The 20,011-nt window shown below is 44.9% G+C and overlaps 1 long non-coding RNA gene across 1 annotated transcript in view; it reads left to right on the forward strand.

Annotated features, from left to right (window-relative positions):
* Positions 1 to 19,376, forward strand: part of LOC118935948 (uncharacterized) — a 182,314-nt gene extending 162,938 nt beyond the window's left edge. The window contains exon 3 of the long non-coding RNA XR_005034060.2: positions 18,844 to 19,376. This is a non-coding gene — a long non-coding RNA (uncharacterized LOC118935948). The remainder of the gene's footprint in view (positions 1 to 18,843) is intronic.
* Positions 19,377 to 20,011: the final 635 nt, after the last annotated feature.

Below are 20,011 nucleotides of genomic sequence, written 5' to 3' on the forward strand. Positions count from 1 at the left end.
CTCATCCGATCCTGGGGCTTTACTACCATCTGAGTTTCTCAACCTGGCGTAGAAGATCCCAGCACCTTCGTGAGAGTCATTCAAGGTCACATCCCGTTGCAGGAAATTAGAAAGTATCATGTGCCCCGGCCAGTTGCAAGACCACAGACACCTGTGCTTATCTCGTGGGACATTTAGGAAAGACCATCTTGGGCTCATTTGCATTTTAGATTTTTATTACAAATTTTGGTTTCGTGTGTGAGCCAACCTGTACATTTTATATTCTATCACAGTCATCTGAGTTTATATTTTCTAGGGATGTAAATAGTTTTTGAAGGTTCTGGTGCATAAGCACTTGTTGAATTGGCCTAGACATTCAGTTTTTGTCAAGAATGGTGACATCTCATCATGCTGGAAAAGAAAAATGGCTCTGAAGACATACGTCTTCAGACGTTTGGGGTGTATTTTTCATGCGTCTTTCAAAAAATATAAAGTATATTCTCTCTTCATATAGAAAACATTGGTGGAGGCACTGCCTATCTACAGAAAGGAGAAAATGTTTAAAAGTCATTTTAGAAGAAACAAAATTCGATCCGGTAGTCATACAGGGACATGGGGGTGGGGTGAGGAGTGGATTTGTTTCTGGAGTCGTTTCTTTGTTCTTCCTAAAATGCGAGGGACTGTCATTGCCCGTCTGAACTCTTGTGCCAGAAATAATTCCAAGGCATCCAGGGACACTTTGGTTCTTGCTAGAAGCTGACATTTACCGATTTGCAGAAGGTCATCTTTCCCCTTAGGCTAGCAAACAACATAACATTAATTTTCCTATTTAATTAAGTAACTCCAAAGGAACACATGATTTGGGACTGTTGCCTAAAATTTATTACCCGGTTGAAAGAGTAATGAAGTAAACAGGAGAACATTATTTTTTAATGTCAGTGAAATATAAGATTGCGATTTCTGTTCCCGCAAGAAGGCGTTACCTAATAACACACCTGGTTTTGGGCTTCCAGCAGCACCAAGATCAGCAGCTTATGCTAAAGTCAATACACTAGGTCAACAACAGTGCTTAATTCTAACACGCTGGCTGCAGAAATTCGACTTTATTATCACTGTTTTTGGAAACAATTCTTTATATGTGAATTGAAATTCATAGTTTAAAAACCTTATATGGAATAAGCATTTTGATCATTCAAAGGTTTTGGGCCATATGGCAGTTTAAAAAATTCTTTCTCATCGTCAGATTAACTGGATAATTTTTCCCATTTATTTAAGTTATATTTTAAGTGTCTGATTAATGCAGAATTAAGTACTGACTGTCCATCACTTCTGAATGTGCAACTGGGGACTGATGTCAACCCCACTTAATTCAACAGTCACATGGTTGTTTGAAGAATCATTTAGTTCAGCGATTACTGTTTCCATTGTCCGAGTCCCCAGGCACAGCTAATCTCTCATAATACTGTACACTTGGTGATCTTGGTTAAGTAAATACTTTCCTTATGTAAGTCTTCACTTGCTTACAGGTTTTTAAAATATTGTGGATTTCTTCACAGATGCATGAATAGAATGAGGCAAAGACTTATTGGGGGTATTGGAAATTCTCGCTTTCTCCTGTCACTCTGTCACCAAAAATATGTGAATGATGATGCATGCATAAAGTTCATGTCTTTCTCTGAAATGCTGTGACATTTTTCACTCTTGTGAACTTTGGTAGCTTCTGAATGGCCTACAAGCAATTGGTCAAAAAGATAAATTACTTTAAGCAATGCTGTAGTTACAGTTGCATTTCCAGGCACTGGTGTTTGAGGTTTGATAATTGTTAGGCCATGAGGCTCGCTTCTCAGTGCTTTACACTCAAAGAAATGTAATCATACTTCCATATTTTTCAATGTTGGTGCTAATTTTATTTTTTCACTCTATTAACAATTTATGTTTAAGCTATTTTATCTCTCTTTGTGCTATGCTTTTTGATAAAGTAAAATCACAGCAAAGCCCCTCACAAATAACAGGGGAGCAGCTGGAATACTTTGAATCTGTGCTGATAGAATAAATGCCCCACAACAATAACAGTTTTTAAAAGATCACTTTATTTTTTGTTTCTGTCTTTATTAACATGTCATAAAATTCGGTGTGCTTGGATAGGAAAGTAGAACTAAACAGTCATTCACGTAAGGAATATTACTATGCGTCAACCATCTGTCAGATTGAGGGACTAGGAGGGCGTATAAGGCATATGAAGGGGCTTGACCTTGTGGAGGCATGTGCCAGGGTGCAGGAAGGGGTGCCCGTCTTGTCAGTGGGCACATACTGCTTCCTCCAAGCAGACGACTGGGGACTTCCCTGCCTTTCTTTCTAGCTCAGAGTTCCAAAAGTTTCCACTGAACCCAGGGGTGAAGCCGGGCATGGGTGCCAGGAGTAAAAGCAGTAAGAACCTATCCACTGTGTGGTCCACCTTTGTTCCTTATAATCCCCTAACATTATAGATCAATGACCAAAATATCAGCAAGTATGAGCTATTTGGGAATTTGGAAATACTTCAACATAAATCTGAATCAAAGCAAAAATCAACATTTAAGGGAGGGGACTGGATCACAGTTCTACCTCTAGTGAAGCCCTCTACCAGGAAGAGATGATGTGAAAAATGATACTAAAATGGCAGAAAACTCTGGAACTTCAGAGCTGTGAGATCCACGTATGACCTCGGGAGTGAGGCTCAGAGCTTTGGATTACCTCCTACAGAACAAGAATTCAGCTCCCAAGTCCCCCCTCTGTGTGTTGTTCTGGGGGAGAGGATGGGAGCGCACAACACAGTTGGCCTGCAACACAGGGGAGAAGGCGGGGGTGGTGACCTCAGTAACTGGGGTATTCCCAGGGTCATCACTGAGTGGCCGCGGGCTACACGTTTAAGGTCTAGGATGGCGATCCTTCTAATAGTCTGCAAATTCGGTATTATAAGTACCTTTGTTTTACAGATGTGAAAATGGCAGAATAAAGAGCTAATAAGTATTTTACCTAAGAATGAATAGCAAGTAATTGATAAAGATGGATGTGGTTGATATATAATGATCGCTAACTGGTCTAGTCTCTCTTGTTACAGTTCATTTCATCTGCGTGTGGTAGACACCTGCTGGTTCCTTTAAGATTTGGATCAAAGTCACCCTCTACTTCACTTTTCCTGAATGCATCTTATGTTGGTTCTCAAACCAAACATTGTGTGTTCTTCTCACTGTGGTGGTTCCACAGCTAGCAAACCGCACATTGCGGCTATTAACTGTTACCTTTAGAGGAGAAATTTTATTGCATTCATAGTCTTATTCCTGGACCTGGCATATGCTCATGCATGTAAGAGGTGCTCACTGAACATGTACTAAATGAATGATTGACCAATTGAAGGAAAACATATTGAGTAAATATTAATTCTTTATTGTCTGTGTGTATACACATCTTAGGATTGACTTTACCTAATTAAAACATTGTCTTAAAGTTTATTCGAACTTCCCATTTTCTGTGGATAAGTCAGAAAGTTTCACTTTTTAGATTTTTACTCATTTAACAAGTTACATCTCTCTTGTATCATATTAAAACATCAACCAGAACAAAATCAGACAATATAAGATAGTTCATGTCTCCTTAAAAGGTGAAGTTCACCCCGTTGTTTGCAGACCTGTCTCAGGTCCCCCAGGACAGTCCCACTGTGCCTGCACATGCACATTGAATCAGATCTCCTCACCTGACCTCCAACAGGTCACTTAGTTATTATAGTCTTTCCTGGAGGATCAAAATAAAATATGTGCCAGAGGAAAGATGTTTCATAGAGATTCTGGAGCTGGACTCGTTATACATAAACAAATAAATTACCAGAGAAAATGCTCCTACCTTTTAGAAAGAGCAGATTTGTTTATAGGGGTTGAGAGTGAAGAAAATCGATTCTTGTTGAAGTGATAGATGTCCCTTCCAGGTCATTTACGTTGCCATTAAAGCATAAAGTTGCCATTTTTCTTTATCTGTCAGCTACTTATTTCCCTGCATGAGCTATTCAGGCTTCCTAAATCATATCTTTTGGTCACTTGCCAAATGCCTGTCATGTGGGTTCATATGGAATAAATTACCCAGTGAAAAACATTTCAAATCTTTCCCGCTATTTGATCAAGTACACCTGTAAATCTTAAAATGCCTATAAAGAAATGTCTGACTAGCATATTGGACAAGAGGTAAAAAAAAACCTAACAGAAGACAATAGTAAGTGACGTTCAGAATGTTAACTCAACTTAGGAAATTTCAGTAGTTGGGGTAGGAAAATCCCTAGACCAAGTCTTGAAACGCTAACAGATGGCAACCAACTTTACACACACATTGATATTACTCTTCATATCCGGGAAACTCGTGGTAGTATATCCTTCTCAGACGAGAAGGGGGAATTCCCTGATAATAGAGAGAAATATCGAGGGGAAAAAAAAATGAGCATTCTTTCAAGGCACCTATTTGCCCAACCAGGAGGAAGGCTTGCAGTTCTGAGTTGCATAAACCTATGTCAATTGTTTTCCTGAAGAATATTCGTCAAGACTGCCTTTTGGTGAAAGCTGTGTCCCTGGGCTCAGGGTATTAAATAATCACTAAGTAAATGCTCTTCATCCCTAGTTCAGACTCCTCTGTCTACATCACCCACCCCCTGTGCCTCTCATCAGCAGCCCCGCAGGGATAGATGAGTTCACCCTTCAGGAGGAAGGCCTTCTTCTCCTGCGGTGCTCTCTGCAAGCCTCCCTGGCAGCGTCCACAGGGAAATGTCTCCATCTTTTCTTTGTCCCAGAGCACGTGTATTGGAAACCTTTACTAACACCCCTGTTCACTGCATCGCTGTGCTTTACAGTGTGAGTTTCTCCCATCACATGAGCTTGCCTTTCCAGTGTCTAACACTTACTTGTGTTCAAAAAATAAAATGAATGAGTGGCACCTGAGTGAGTGAATGAAGATAAGGTGTCCTTTACCGCCTTGTCTCAGGGAAGGATGTCCTTGTTCTGTGCTTCTCCCAGAGAAGTGCAGGTTCCCTGAGATCAGGGTTGCCCGACTTAGTGAAAGGAAGCAAAGTCTCATCATAGGATCCTGCCATTGTGCTCCTTGGTATTTGCCTAAGTGAATCACTAAATTGTATTCACACAAAACCCTATATGCAAATGTCTAAGCAGCTTTATTCATCATTGCCCAAACTCAGAAGCAACCAATATATCCTCCTATAAGTGATGGATAAAACAAACTGTGGTCCCTCCAGACATTATTCTCTTGTCGTTCTGACGTCCCAGACATGGAACACTCTTGAGCCTAATGAGAAATGAGCCATCGAGCCACGAGAAGTATGGAGGAACCTAAAATGCTTATTGCTAAGTGAAGGAGGTCAATCTCAAAAGTCTTCCTACTGTACGACTCCAACTACATCTATGACATCCTGGGAAAAGCAAAACTCGGGGGGCAGTAAAAAGATCAGTGGTTGCCCGGGGTTGGCAGGCAGGAGGACAGTGGTGAATGAGCAGGGCACAGAGGGCTTTTAATGTTACTCCTTGGAATACCGTACTGGCGGGCACACGTCATCACACATCTGTCCAGACCGTAGAGGGGACAGCACTCAGAGTGAACCCGAATGTGTATTTGCATGTGACAGCTCTGGGTGCTGTCCACTCAGTTTTGCCTTGAAGCTGAAACAATTCTAAAACTTAAAGTCTACACACACACACAAAAATGCAGGGAACCCAATTAAATGTGAATTTCAGGTAAATGACAGATACTATTTCAGTATAACAAGGTCCCATGCAGTAAGTGTGTTTGCGCATGTGCCTGCACAAGAGCTTTGGTGCTGTGTCAACTTTTCTTCTGAGCCATAATTTACATGCCATTAAACACACCATTATAAAGGTGTAGGGGTTTTTCAGTGTATTCCCAAAGGCCTACCGCCATCACTGCTTCCTGGTTTCAGAATATTTTCACCCCCTCAAAAAGGAAAACCCGCACCCACGAGCAGTCACTCCCCCCTCTTCCCTCCCGCTAGCCAGTGGCCTCCACCAATCTGTTTCTGTCTCTCTGGATTTGGGGCAGGTTGCTATTTAAGGCTCCTTTGAACTTGGGGATTCCCTGTTTCCATATCCCACTGTGCCAACCCGAGCAGCGGTTCCCCAGGACAAAGGGAATCTCGCTGTACAGGAATTACTGTTAAATGCGTATCTGAGTTGCAGAAACTTAGAAGCACTGTCTTTAAATCTCACTACTGACAGCAGGGCACCGCCTGTCCAAATAATCTGTAAATTTTCACTTTGTATAAACACGCACCGGTAGTCTGTGACTTCAAGGAAACGACTCAAGTCAAGATAGCAAAACTGTGTTCTACTTGTAGCTTCATTTGTGTCTAGAGAAAATCTTAAGTGTCTGTTCTTTTCTAAACATTGTGTAGTTGCAGATTGGATAAGGGTGCATCTGCTCTATTTCTGCCTTCCTATTTCTCTCTCTCTCTCTCTCTCTTCCTTTCTTTCTTTTGGAACTTGTGATTCTAAAAGGGGGAACCAGGAAATTGAAACTGTTTGCACTAAAACTTCCTGACATGCTTGACGCAAGAAGAAGTCGGGCACAATGATGAAGATGACACGGGCAGGCCGCCCTGTTCTGCCAGGACCGCCGGGCAGCACCGGCACTTGGGCTTCCAGTCCTTCTTGTGCGTGGAGCATAGAGAGCTTGGCCACAATCACTGCAGGGCCCAAGACGTTCAGGATCAGATACGTCTTATGACGGGAACATATTTAGGCAGTGATGAAGAAATCTGCGTCTTATTCTGCATGTGTGACATCTGGGTCATGCTTTGCCAAACTGTAGTAATGTTATAATTAAAAATGGATTTGCGTTCTGGCAGAATCCAAAACTAACAGGAACCACAATCAAAAACGTATGAGAGTGGCTGCTGAAAAGGCGAGGACTTTTATTTATTTTAAAGCAATCGTCAGAAAACGGCTTTTGTGGCAAAAGTGAAGTACTCTGCAGTTAGATCCAAATATGTTTCTTTACAGTGTACCTGCTCCGGGGTGTGTTCCGAGGGCTCTGTGAATATTTGAAGTGGAGCAGAAGTTTGTAATCTGTAGATGCATAAGATAAGCAGTGTGACCAAATACAATGGCTTATTGGCCTGTTAACTTGATGAACTCTCTTTCCCTTATGGAACCACCTTTGAATGGTATGTGTCTAAGGGCAATTAGTAGAACAAGCTCCTAACCTCTGAGTGCTGGTCGGCTCTCATTGCCTGGCTGCCGTAGCACACAGGTTCCTGTTCCAGACCATGCACGGGAGCCTCCTGACCCGCGGCCCCAGGGGTTTGCAGACCAGGACAGCAGCAGGGGCCATGGCCACAGCCTGGCAGGAGGTCAGGCAAACCGGGTGGGCCTGTGTGCAGAGCGGCGGCCCCCAGTGCCACACAGGTAGCGCCCAGGGCCCTGAGCTTGCTGTGTGGACAGGGACCAGGCGGGCTGTGGCCAGGGTCCGCAGGCGGCAGTGCGGCGGCCCTGCCAGGGAGGCCTCGAGCTCCTGTGGATCTGGCCCGTAAGGAACAAGGCCCAGGCTGATCCAGAAGGGCATGGCTTATCCAGGCAGCAAAAGGAAGGTGAGCATGGCATTGGCTGCCCTTGATGCCCATCCCCAAGGAACACAGAACCCAGGGGACCAGGGGACAAAGCGTCCGGTGGCTGCAGCTGGGCCGGTGACAGCTAGTGACCGTCAGAGGGGGCTGGGAGGTGCCCCACAGTGCCGCTCACCCTCCTCTGGCCTGGTCCAGAAGTGAGCCTCTCAGATGTGGGTCAGAGTGGCCGAGCTCTGCCTGGGTGTGGCCCCCGAGGGGACACGCAGGGCGCCTGGACCAGCGGCGGAGGCTTCCGTGCAGATGGTGGATCAGTGCCAGGGGAGTCCACATTGCAGGCACATGTCCCATCATCCCTGAGAAGCTCTTGAGACAGTAACGCCACCAGGGACTTGGGAAGCCAGCCCTGGCTGTGCGTGTAGTGGGAGTGTTGTGCGGAGATGTGTGGCCACAGACAGGGATCTTTGTTATCTCTCTTGACAACTCATTTGAGCCTGTGCCAACACCCCAGACAATAGGATAGGATAGAATAATTCCTGGTTTTCTGGGCTGCCCCATCTCCTGTGGGGGTCCTCCTGCACCTATTTCAGTGTTTGTCCATGAAACACATGTGCCTGGGACCCTAGGGGGTGACCTTCCCTGGAGAGATCTGAGTCCAAGGATTTCTTTCTCCCTCAGGAGTATCAATCAGTCACTGTTGCCTGTTCCAAGATGTCCAAGGCTGAGGAGAAAGGACATCTGGAGGTCTGCCTGGCCAGGCAACCTGAGATCCTCCCGAAGCCCCTTGGCTTGTGAATCACACAATCCGCACAACGTGTGTCCTCAGCATTTTTGTGTCGCAGACTTGGGGGATCTTCTTCATCCATGTGCTCACAGGTTGCCAGAATTCTCGTGCTTTTGTATACTGTTGTCTACACAGCACAGCCTGCATAACTTTTAATATTCTTAGTTCATTTATTGCATCATTAAATTAACATTTGTCAGGTAACTCTTACATTCCAGGCGTTGAACCAGATGGTGAGGACACAGATAAATTTAAAGCATCTCTTTATGTAATTAAAATCTCACGATAAATTACTTTACCCTATATGACTGTGACTCTACTGCATATGAGATTACAGTTCTCGTGCACAACAGTTGATTCATCGTGCATCTCTCTTAGGATAATGAATAAAACCTAGAAGCCTAGCGCTTACCTGCTCTACCCATTGAGCTGCTAAGTTACTTGGTTTTACAATGTGGTGAATCATGAGCATGTCAGTGTCTCTGCCGTACTTCACTTTCTTTGACCTGACTTCCAAGTCATCTGCTAAAAACCAGAAGAGATAGAATGGTATATTTCAAAAAATACCAGGAAAACAGAAACTGCTCTGAGTGTTTAAAACAGGAAATTTCATCCGGGAATGCAGCGGGCAGTGACTGATGCAGCAAACAGCCTGTGTGGGATGGTGAAGCAAAGCAGAGAACGGCTTCTGGAGCCTCTGTCACTCCTGGCGGGTGGGGGGAATAAAGGAAGGAGGCCGTGATCTCCACCCCCAGGTCTTCGGTGCCTGGTGGAGGCTGGGGCCGCAGTGGCACCTGCAGACACTGGAATCTTACAACAGACACAGCTGCCTGGAGACACCTGCCATATGGGCCATTGTCTAGTCCCAGCGGAAGCCTGCTCCCCTGGGAACCTGGCACTGGCTTTTGGGGACCAGGTCAAGGAGCAGTGAGGGAGGGCAGTGCTTTACACTCAGTGTGTCTGTGTGCCCCCCAAATTCCTAGTGTTAAAACCTAACCCCAATTGGAGGCTGTGCCTTTGAGATTTGGTTGGGTCATGAGGGTGGGGCCCTTAGGAGTAGGGTTAGTTCCCTTATAAAAGAGACCCTAGAGCATCCCAAGTACCCCGTGCTCCCCCACCTTCCACCATGTGAGGACACAGCGAGAAGACAGTGTGTATGAAGCAGGAAGTGATCGCAGCAGACCCCAAATCTTCTGGCACCTTAATCCTGGACTTTCAGCGTCCAGACCATGAGAAATAAATGCTTGTTGTTTAAGCCCCCTACTCTCTGATATGTCTGTGATAGCAGCCCAGACAGACTGAGAGAGGAGGGAGAAGGAATGGAGCTAGTGGACAAAAATTTCTGCCCTCATGCACTGACCCTTGGGAGATATCATCAACCATAAGCATATTATATTATTGATAATTCTATGTTACATTATTTTTATATTTTGCATAATGATAAATTTATGCTGCTTTTTTTTTTACTCTAAAAGGGTGGTGAGTCCCATGGGGGAAGAAAGTACAGCCAGGGGAGGGGATGAAGAGTACTGGGGATGGGGCTGTTCCCAGCTTTGGACAGGGAAGGCAGGTGCTTCACTGCGAAGGGAGCGTCTGAGCACGACTGCACAGAGGTGATGGGCCAGTTACGGAAAGGGCTTCCCCCCAGGCTACTACAGGCAGATGAAACTGCAAGAATAAAGATCCTAAGGGTGCATGAGCAGCCCAGGACTGTTCCATGATCGTCAAAAGAAAGTATAAAGGGGGAAGCAGTCTCAGATGAGGGCACCAGGCCACCCTCTGTGGAGAGACGTCCAGGCAGCTGTAAATAGAATCATCCCCTCCATTTGGTCCAGAGGATGTAAATCCCATCCACCTGACCGCAGGATGAAAGCATTATAAAACTGCATGTTGTCTCTGCAGGTGGACGACCCACCCAGCATCCTGTAAATACTTACCAAGCCCTTGCGTGTCAGCCATGACAAATTGCATGGACAAAGTCCTACTTTCAGAGAGCTGATGCTCCGATTGGAGAGACGAGGAACAAAACAGTAAATAAACATACAAATACGGAATACAGTTGCAGGCAGAGAGCAGTGTAGGAAGGAAATGAAGCAGGGTGTAGTGAGTGACAGGGCTTGAGGGTTTGGCTTCACTAGAGATGGAGAATCAGAAGAACTTGATAAAAACATACTATTCTCAGCCTATTTCCACCCATTTTATATGTTTATTTTTGGTTACAGTGATGATAGGGAATACTCATATACCATGTTTAATGTATTGAGAATTTTCAGGAAACATGCCATTTCTTGTGTGATGACATTCAGAATGCAGTACTCCTGAAGACAGGGAGTGTTTCCTTTGTGATTTTTGGAATTCTTTTCCTTGCGGCAAAGAACAAGATGATGAGATCTGAGCAGAGGCCCAGGGGACAGAGGGAAGGTGGGATGCAAGCATGTCTTTGACCCTCTAACAGTTATTGAAGTAGTAACCAGAAAAGAGCAGGGCGACAACCGTCGGATACGTAGCAGTGAGTCAGGCGTCGGTGTACATCGATATGGTGGGAAAAGCAGAGCAAGAATAGAAGAGGCCAGTCAAGCGGGCTGGTCACATTAACAATGTCATTTGCCCAACCGTTGGTCTGTGTGTTATACCCGGGGTTGGCAAACTTGTTCTATAAAGGCCAAGTACTAAACGTGTTAAACTTGGTGGGTCCTAAGGTTTCTGTTAGAACCACCCCGCTGTGCGAGGAGCACAGAAGCAGCTGCAGGTGGTGTGGGAATCCATGGGCCTTGTTGTGCGCCAGTAAAACGCTCACTTTGAAATGGGACAGGTGAGATTTGGCCCCTGGGCTGCAATTTGCTGATCCCTGACTTAGACTCCAGGGCCACCTGTAAACTTGCCGGACCTCTGCTCCAGAGGCGAGTGGTCATCACGGCCGTAAACACGGGCCACCTGTGCATCCAGGAATCCGTGCTCAGCTGGCCAGCACCCTCTTGACTTCTGACCTGCACGTCATTTAATCTACTGACTAACGTGACCTTTTGAGTAGTGACCTGGGGTAAGAGCATTGTTCTTAGTGTTTACTTTTTACTTAAACATCTTTTAACTCTGTGTAAGATTTTAGCACAAGCCTATAACTTCAATCATTATAGATGATGCCATGGTTGAATTTCTCGTGCTTCCCAATTTCTTTCTCCCTTCCCCTAAGTCCAGTTGTTCATCTTTGGCACCTGGGAGGAAGGTCTCATGCAAAATACATAGACTTCAGCGTTGCTGGGCTTGAGTCTGGGTAACGGCTGCACTGCACACTTACCCACTGGCTAGGTGATTTTTTTGAGCCTTCACTGCTTCACGTGTAAGACGCAGATAACGCTGTTTCTTCTGCAGGTACTTAATACCAAATGGTAATCCTGAAATGCCAGACTACCAAGCAATGGTTTCTTTCTTAACAAAAAGCCAGTCAAATCAGAAGGTGCTGAACTCCCTGGAAAATACCAAGTTAAGATCTGTGAAACCTTCTATTCTTCACCTGGTACTCTAATGTTTTCCTAAAGTCCCCAGGGACCTTTTAATGCAACTGTCTGTGACCATTATGCAGATAAGACATATACCATCTAAGTGTATATTTATAAGAGATAGTCGGCTGCTTGATTGCTCTTAGGAAAAGCAACAGAGAGAGCGGGAAAGCCACATGTCCTAAATGTTTGCTAAAACTCATGCCAGTCATTGTGACAGAAATAGTGAACAGCTCTGCAAGGGCAGAGATTTTAAATACAGCAACAAAGGTAAGAGTTGCAAAACTCAAGCCCTTGTAAGCCATCTCCTGGTGCTGCGTGAATGGGTGTAAAGGCACATCTCACATTTTGCAGCAGCGAGTGTCCACATTAGAACAGTCTCATAAAAAGCACCGTGCATTGTAACTTATGCATTCCTCGTGCGTCACGTGAATGTGCATGCGAGTCTTAGAAAGCCAGCCGATAAGGACCTGCCAGCATCTTTATGTCTCCATTTTCATTACTTCATTTTGAACCAGCAATTTATTTTTCACCTTCAATTTCACATTTGCTAGACTAATCATTCACTAGGAAAAATAAAAATCAATGCAGTCCATCAATGTTAAGTGTGAAGCCTGGAACGATGGGTCTAGAATGGCTTTGAACATGCCTTGTAGAAATCTTGTAAGATTGGAAATAAATACTGGTGACACAGATTTAGAATACAGAAAGAAAAGCCATCGGAGCTGTGACCCGGGTGGCGGCAGCTGTTCTACGCAGTACAATCTCGAGTGGAGGCGTATTTGTGAATCGTAGCAGAAGTCGCAACTTCAGTGGGAGGGTTTTGAAGAAAATCCCTTACCTCATTTTTCTGGCATTAGCTTTATTTTGAAGAGCTATCTGTCTGATTTTTTCTCCTACATGAGATTTTAGCATCACATGACAAATGTGGGTCCCTTATATTCTCTTCTGTCTTCACGGAGGTAGTGGGTGTAGGCAAATACTCAGTGGGTGTCTGGCCCAGAGAATGAAGCAGACAGCGGGCAGGATACAGCCGTCTTCCCCTGCACATGAACTTCTACTGCATTCTGTGAACTGTTGGCACCTTATCAGTCGGTTCTGCCTGCCCAGGCCTCTCACTGACAGCAGGAGAGGCCGTGCATGCCAGGAGCTCACGGATCTGTGCATCTCACTGGACTACCATGGATGCCTTAGACTCAGAAGAAACATCAGGCTGATTTCTAACAGACTTGCAAGGATATATGATTCAACTGATGGAAAAAAAAAATCAGCTATGCATTTAATCAGGTGGGAGAGCATCTTCCAGACATGAGAAAGCAGAAGTCAAGTGGTGCCTGTCCTTCATAGAATCCACTCTCTCCCTTCTCCCCCACCCAATAGGAAGATCATTAGGGTGGGGGCCAGGGTCTCTTGCCCCCAGACAGGAGACCGTGTACCTCTGTCCGCCTGTGGTGGGGGGTCTGCGCACCACATTGTTACGGCCTCTGTTCTATGCAGGCTACCTGGTTACAGTCCTGCCTGGTGCCTGTGGTGAGGGAGCACCCAAATCTTGCCTGTGTCTTTCGGGTGAGGTGTCCGGTGGCATGTGGGTGACCTTATGTGAGGGGGGCCTTTGGGACTGCTGCAAGGCACTGTTACCATTGCTCCTACATCTGCGTGCACAGCAGGAGTTGGAGCGTCAGGTGTACTTCCCTGTCTGTGAGTGTGGGGGACACGCATCCCTCCTGGCAAGGCGGGAGCTGCAGAAAATTGCTGGTACCTTTGTGGCCTGCAACACTAAAGCCCAGTGAATTTGAACTGTGATGTCCACGGTGAGCCTCTGGCAAAGGGGGCAGCTTCCACCCAGGTGCCCCTCAGGGTGTTGGATTTGTTGCCTGCCCGGTGCACCCATCAGAGGCAACCCTTTGAGAAGCAGTGGTCAGCATGCTGCTGACCAACACAGGTGACCCCAAGTGGGGGCTGCTGCTTGCAGAGGCTGAGTGCCATTGAGCTGCACCTCCCGATTGTCCCCACTGCCACCGCACATGGATGACACCGGACCTGCATCTCCCCTGTCAGGGTTGCTGGGGTGCCCTCTGGACGTTTGCTGTCAGAACATTCACTGCTGTTCAACTTGCCCAACAGGATGTCAGCAATGCTCATGAAACACCTCAAGACAGCAAGCAACGGAACGGCTGGTCACAGCACAGTCCCGGCTGACCGGTAATAGTATCCGCTTGCATTCAGGCACCTGGGCAGGACGCTTCAACATTTGAAAACCGCATTCCTAGCATTCTTTGGAATAGGCAAAGTCCATCAGTTGAAACGTTGGTTTAAAAGCGCAACTCATGCGATAGAAAAATGCCAAGTGGCTGCCTAGGATACTCCAGAATAATGTAGATGTCTTTGCCTGTGAATAAATAATGTCAAGAAGGTCCAGAGTTATATTGTCCATTGCTGTGTCACAGGGTCTAAAACTGCTTGAAACATAGTAAGAGGCTCAGATGGTCACTGAATGGATGGCTATCATTTAATTTGGTGCGAGGGAGGTGACCTAAAAGCATGCTGGCAGGGAGGGAGGGAAGAAAGCACACGAGACACAGAGAAACCTGTTTCCCTTGGCTTCTCCTGTGCCCGGTGGCAGAGGAGAGAGGAGAGGAGTGAGTGTGGCCTTCTTGCTCTCCTCCTGGCCTGTGAGCGCTGCTGGGATGGCTGACGGGGTGTGGGAGCGCGTGCAGGACGCCTTGGCTGGGCGAGAGGTCGTGGAAGTGCGAGCTGTTCACAGCCTTCCCAGCGAGGGGAGCAGGGGAACGGTTTTTAATTTATGAGACGTTTCATTGAGGCTATTGGACTAGGAGTGGAGTGAAGGTGGGCTGGGGCCGGCGACCCAGAAGAGGGACAGGAGGAGAAATGGAAAACTTTGTTAGTTAATTTTTACTTCCAAACATTTAAAAATAGTCTCCCTTTTGTGTTGTTATTATATACAGCTGTTTTAATTGAAGGACGTGTTTATTTGCTTGATGTTTCCTAGAACTAACGTGCTCCCTGGATACCTGTAACATGAGCACCGGTTACCCCGGAGGGGAGCATTTTTTGTCCCCAAGGGAACACACAGCAGTGTCTGGGGACATTTTTCTTCATCACACTGGCGGGACAATCCACTGGTGCCAGTGGGTACAGACCAGCGCTGCTGGTAACCGTTGTACAGTGCACAGGATGCCCCAGAGCACAAGTGATCTGTCCAAAATGTCAGTGGGGTTGATGTGGACCAAGCATGAGCTTCCACCTATTTTCATCAAATTCTCATCATTTTTCTCAAATCCATCATTTGAATTTAGGGACAAATATTCTTGTTGATTCTCAAGTGTGGTAGCACTGGAAACACCTAGATGCTTTTAGAAAAGACTATGATGCCCAAGTCACGGCAGAGCAAGTAAATGAAGATGCCTGGTGTTGGGGACCGGGTATCTGCCTCTTAAATCCCTCGTCCTCACCGTCCATTGAGCAGCCCTCGTTCACATGACGTAACACGGGAAAGCAAAAGCACCCATAGTCGCTTTACCTGACCTGCATCAAGAATATCTCCAAGTAAGATGGTACAGCCTTCCGGCTCACGTGAGAATGTGACTGCTGCCACCTCTCCCTGGCTTCCCACGCATTTGCTTTTGTTTCAGAAAAGATTTTCTTTCACTTAAATAAGGGAAAATGTGCATTAAAAAGTGTTTCAGAAAGATAGTTCTGGGATAGAATAAAAGTATTTACTGCTTGCTTAACTTCTAAGTCTGTTTCTTTATGGCAAACACCTCAGTGACTTACCAGAGATGCCCCATCATCTCTTTTTAAGAATATGCCACGCTAGTGCTGTGCCACGCGACAAGTCTAGATAAAAGACCATTGTAATTTCTCTGTAAATAAAGACTGAGACATAAGGTACCTATGGATGGGTAATTTAAAAATAAACTTTGAGAATAGTGTGCTACGGATTTAAATATTCTGGCTTAGGGTTTGATTATTCATTTAGTTATTGCTTTTCCTTAAGTAGAAAGTGTTCTGTTTCTGTTGTTCTTTCTCTTCTATGCTCAAGACTTTTGCAGAGGTAGTTATGAAATGTGAGAACCAGGAGGCAGATGGTCTGACTCTAAGAGCCCGAGAACCAGGAGCTTGGACGTCTGCAGGCAGGAGACCTTGTCTTCCTCAGGCGGAGAGCAAATGCATTCTTCCTCTGCCTTTTTGTTCCACTGGAGCCTCCTACGGCTGGGCTGAGGCCTGCCCTCCTGGTGAGGCCTATCTGTATCCAGTCTACTGATGCAAATGCTCATCTCCTCCAGAAACACCCTCAGAAACACTCCCAGAAACCACATTTTACCAGCTCTGTGGGCATCCCTTAGCACTCAAATGGAACCTAAAATTATCAATCACATTTCATTTATCATATGAAAAGTGGCCTCTCCATAGCAATGAAGAAGATCACGTTTGAAAAGAGTCTTTCATAAAACTCACCAAGTAACTGAAAAGGTAGCTAAATCTAACAAATGTGGGGAAAACAATTTAATAGTGTCAAAGTAACAGAACAACCTCAAATGGCCAATAGAGGTGAAGCTTTAGGTCAGTGTAGTAATAGATGGACATAGTTATAGACTGGGAACATACCTTTCCATAGTGTTGCATGACTGAAAACTTGCCCCGAATTACAGGTCTGGATTTCCCAGACCTCACCACCCCGTGGATCTGAGGAAGGCCGTGAGATTGTAGTAGCTATTTGTCAGGCTCATAAGGGTTTCCCGTCTCTGATCTCCTGTGGTTCCTGTTTTGTGCTCGCACTTGCTTGCTTTGTGATCTCAGCCCATGTTTTTGGATGCCACCTATGATAATCCTCAGAGCTGTGTCTCCTGGGAGAGTGCAGATCTGAAGAGCAAGATGTCACCTTAAAATTAAAAAGAAAGTCCCAACCTGGTCACTTCTGCTGCGCCAAGTCACCAAACTGGGGCTTAATACCTAACCTAATGGTAGTTTCAACCTCCCCCAGAAATGCAGTCGGTCAGGAATTTCCTGGTCAGTGTGGATGAGATAATGTCCTGTATGCTCTCTCCATCCCCAAAAGGCGAGGTCATCCACCCGGAGCCCCTTACCCTTGTCTCATCTCCCACAGATGGCACTGCGATGTCTATAGCATGATCTTTCAGCACACCAACCACATGTATCCACAGCACACTGCTTCATGTACTGAAAAGTGTAACCTTTCTGCACACACCCCCTGCTATAGAAGAGCTTTTAAGACGTCTCCAAACCAAGGGGACTTAGAGCAGTTCATCAAAGCACATGGATGGGCTGTTCTCAGCCGTGGTCCTTAGGGAGACTATCTGCAAACTGTCTTTCTTAAGTAGAACCATTGTGTTGATCTAAGTTGACACCTATCAGTAGGTCCATGGAAGACCATATTATTGACAATGGACTCCAGGTTCTGGTTGCTTAACCATGGAGTTCTCATATTCTCCATGAGTCAGTTCCTCTTAGACTTTTAGCCTTCTAATTTCTTCTGACAGTGACACATTATGAGGGATTTGAGGCAGTTCCTACAAAGTCTGGAGCTATTGTATCCTCAAGGTCAACTTTCCTCCATCATTTGTACACTACCTATTTTCCCTTATCATCCCCAGGAATAACATTTTGATTTCTAAGCCCTATTTGTCTCTGACTTTGCATCCAGAGAGAACTGCTTTTTGACTCATTCTGTCAACAAAGAATACATTTAATATTTGCCATACAAGCCTTGCAAATGGAATTGCTTCTTCGATAAACATGTAGTGTCTGGTACTCTTATTTTCATTGCATTATATTTTTAAATCAAATTGCAGGAACACGGAGTTGCATAAGTTATAGTAAAAAATTTTCATTATTGTTCCAGATATGGTCCATTTTACTAGCTATTCAACAAGCTGTTTAATTGGTTCCTATTACTGGTGTAATGGACACCAGCCATCCCATTCCTAGCAATGAAAGCTTGGTCTTTCCCAATCAATCATTCCTGCTTTCTCCACCATGACCATGTAATCTGTGTCAACTCTGCCCTTTTCTTTTTTGTATAGATTTATTGCAGATATATGCTTACTAATAACTACATTAAAAAAATTCTAGTTATGGTTAACTTTGTAAAAAGGATATCTGCCATATATATTCTGTGGCAGTTGTTTTCACTTCCTGTTATATTACTAAGGTTGATCCTAACACATGCACCTCAGTGATTAGTAAACATTTTGACAGCTGTATACAATTTCATATGTGAATACACCAGAGTTTATGCATCTGCTGTCCTACTGATAAGACTGTTGGTTTCAAAGTCTTGCTAACACGAGCTTGTCTGTCTGTGGTTTTTATCATACACATGCAGTAGTTTCTCTTGGGCTGCACGGAAGTGGAATTAAGGATCATCAGCCATGTGAGTGGTCAGTTGTTTAGAGGTGATGTTGGACCCTTGTCCACAGCCATTGCCTCAATTTCTGCCCCCACGGGCAATGCATAAAAGCTGGGGTGCTGCCATCTACCCTCCCAGAGGTAGCATGGCCAGCCTTTCAATTGTAGCCAAGAGAAAGGGTATAAAATAATGTGCACTATGATCTTACTTAGGTATTTTTTTTCCCTGGACACCAGTGAAGTGGAACATCCATTCTTATATCTTTTAGAAATATGTGTTTTCTCATCTGTCCATGCCTTTTCACAATTTTTGCTTATTTTTCTATTGGCCTGTTTGTGCTCTTTTTTTACTGACTTGTAGGAATTCATGCACTAGTCCTCATTCTAATATTTTGTCAGTTGTGTTCACTGTGGAAATATTTTCTTCCACCTTGTAATGAGGCTCTTAGGATGTTTTTGATGAACAATATGTCTTAATACAACCAAGTAAATTTTTTTAGTTAATGCTTTCTGTGTTTTATTTAAGAAATCTCTCTCTAGTCCTGGATTCATCTTTGATCTAACTTCTGATTTGTTCTCTATGCCAGATAATGGCTTGAGGACTTCCTCCCTGCCTTCCCTGGACCCAATCCAGGTTTTGCTGGACAGTAGAGCAATATGGCCTCTGAATCGTCGAGCTTGAAGATGTTCCACCTGGGCCTGAGCTTCAGGCCCCAGTTCCTGCTCTGAGTCTGGAGACAAATGGTGCTGCCCCCTGCAGGCAGCTGTAACCAGGGCTGCTGCGGTAAGTCAGCCAAACTGCATGCTGGGAGCAGGAAGAAGGGCGTGGTGGACCAGTCCCATTTTTCCAGGCTTTGATAATTCCAGATAAGGCTTACACTATTAGTGAACTCCCATATCATACTTTCAAAAACCTTGCAGAAATAGAGGACCAAACTATGGCTGCATGAAATATCTTGAATTCAGAAGCATTATACTAAATGCAAAAAAAAAAAGACAGAAATGGAAGGACGGAGATCAGAGCACGGGTGGCCAGAGGCTGGAGGGAGGGCAGCAGATCGATGCCCTAGAGCAGGAGAGAACTATTTAAGGTGAAGGAGCCATTCTGCATGACAATGGTCCTGCCTAATTTAAGATTCACCAAATTTACATTTAAAATATGTGAGTTTTATTTTATGCAAGATAATTCTGTTTTAAGAAACACTTACCTCAATAGAGCTAACTAAAAAAGTAAAGAGTTAAATAAGAAAAAAATGTATAATTTAACTCCCCACCATGTAGTATGATTCAGCAAACACTGAGAAATTTTAAAGAGGGTGTTTAAAATCAGGTACAGTGTTTGATCGGGTGTAGTAAAATGGCTCTGGGGCTCACATCTGTTGTGTGAGTCCTTTTTGGATAATACGCAGATTTAAATGCTTATCTCGGGTCCTCCTCAGAGGCGAATGGATGGTAGGTGCCCTGAATATCTGCTTTTCTCTTTAGTTTGTCATTATTTATATATCACCAATGCCATTTTTGTCAAATAGCCTTTTGGAAAGTGGACTTGGTTTTCACGTTCAGAAACTGACGTCCATTTCGTAAGTCATTAAAAAGTCATTTTTTAGCGTTCAATTAACGGGAAGAGAGTCTTCTTAACTACAAGGTGCCTCGCTCGAATGCAGCAGCTCCCAGTTGGGAGGAATTTTGCTCCCCAGGGAACACGTGGTAATATCTGGGGATGTTTGTGTGAGTTATGACTGTTGGGGACAGCAG

This window comes from Manis pentadactyla, chromosome Y, assembly GCF_030020395.1.
Source record: "Manis pentadactyla isolate mManPen7 chromosome Y, mManPen7.hap1, whole genome shotgun sequence".
In the NCBI taxonomy this organism is placed as follows: Eukaryota; Metazoa; Chordata; class Mammalia; order Pholidota; family Manidae; genus Manis; species Manis pentadactyla.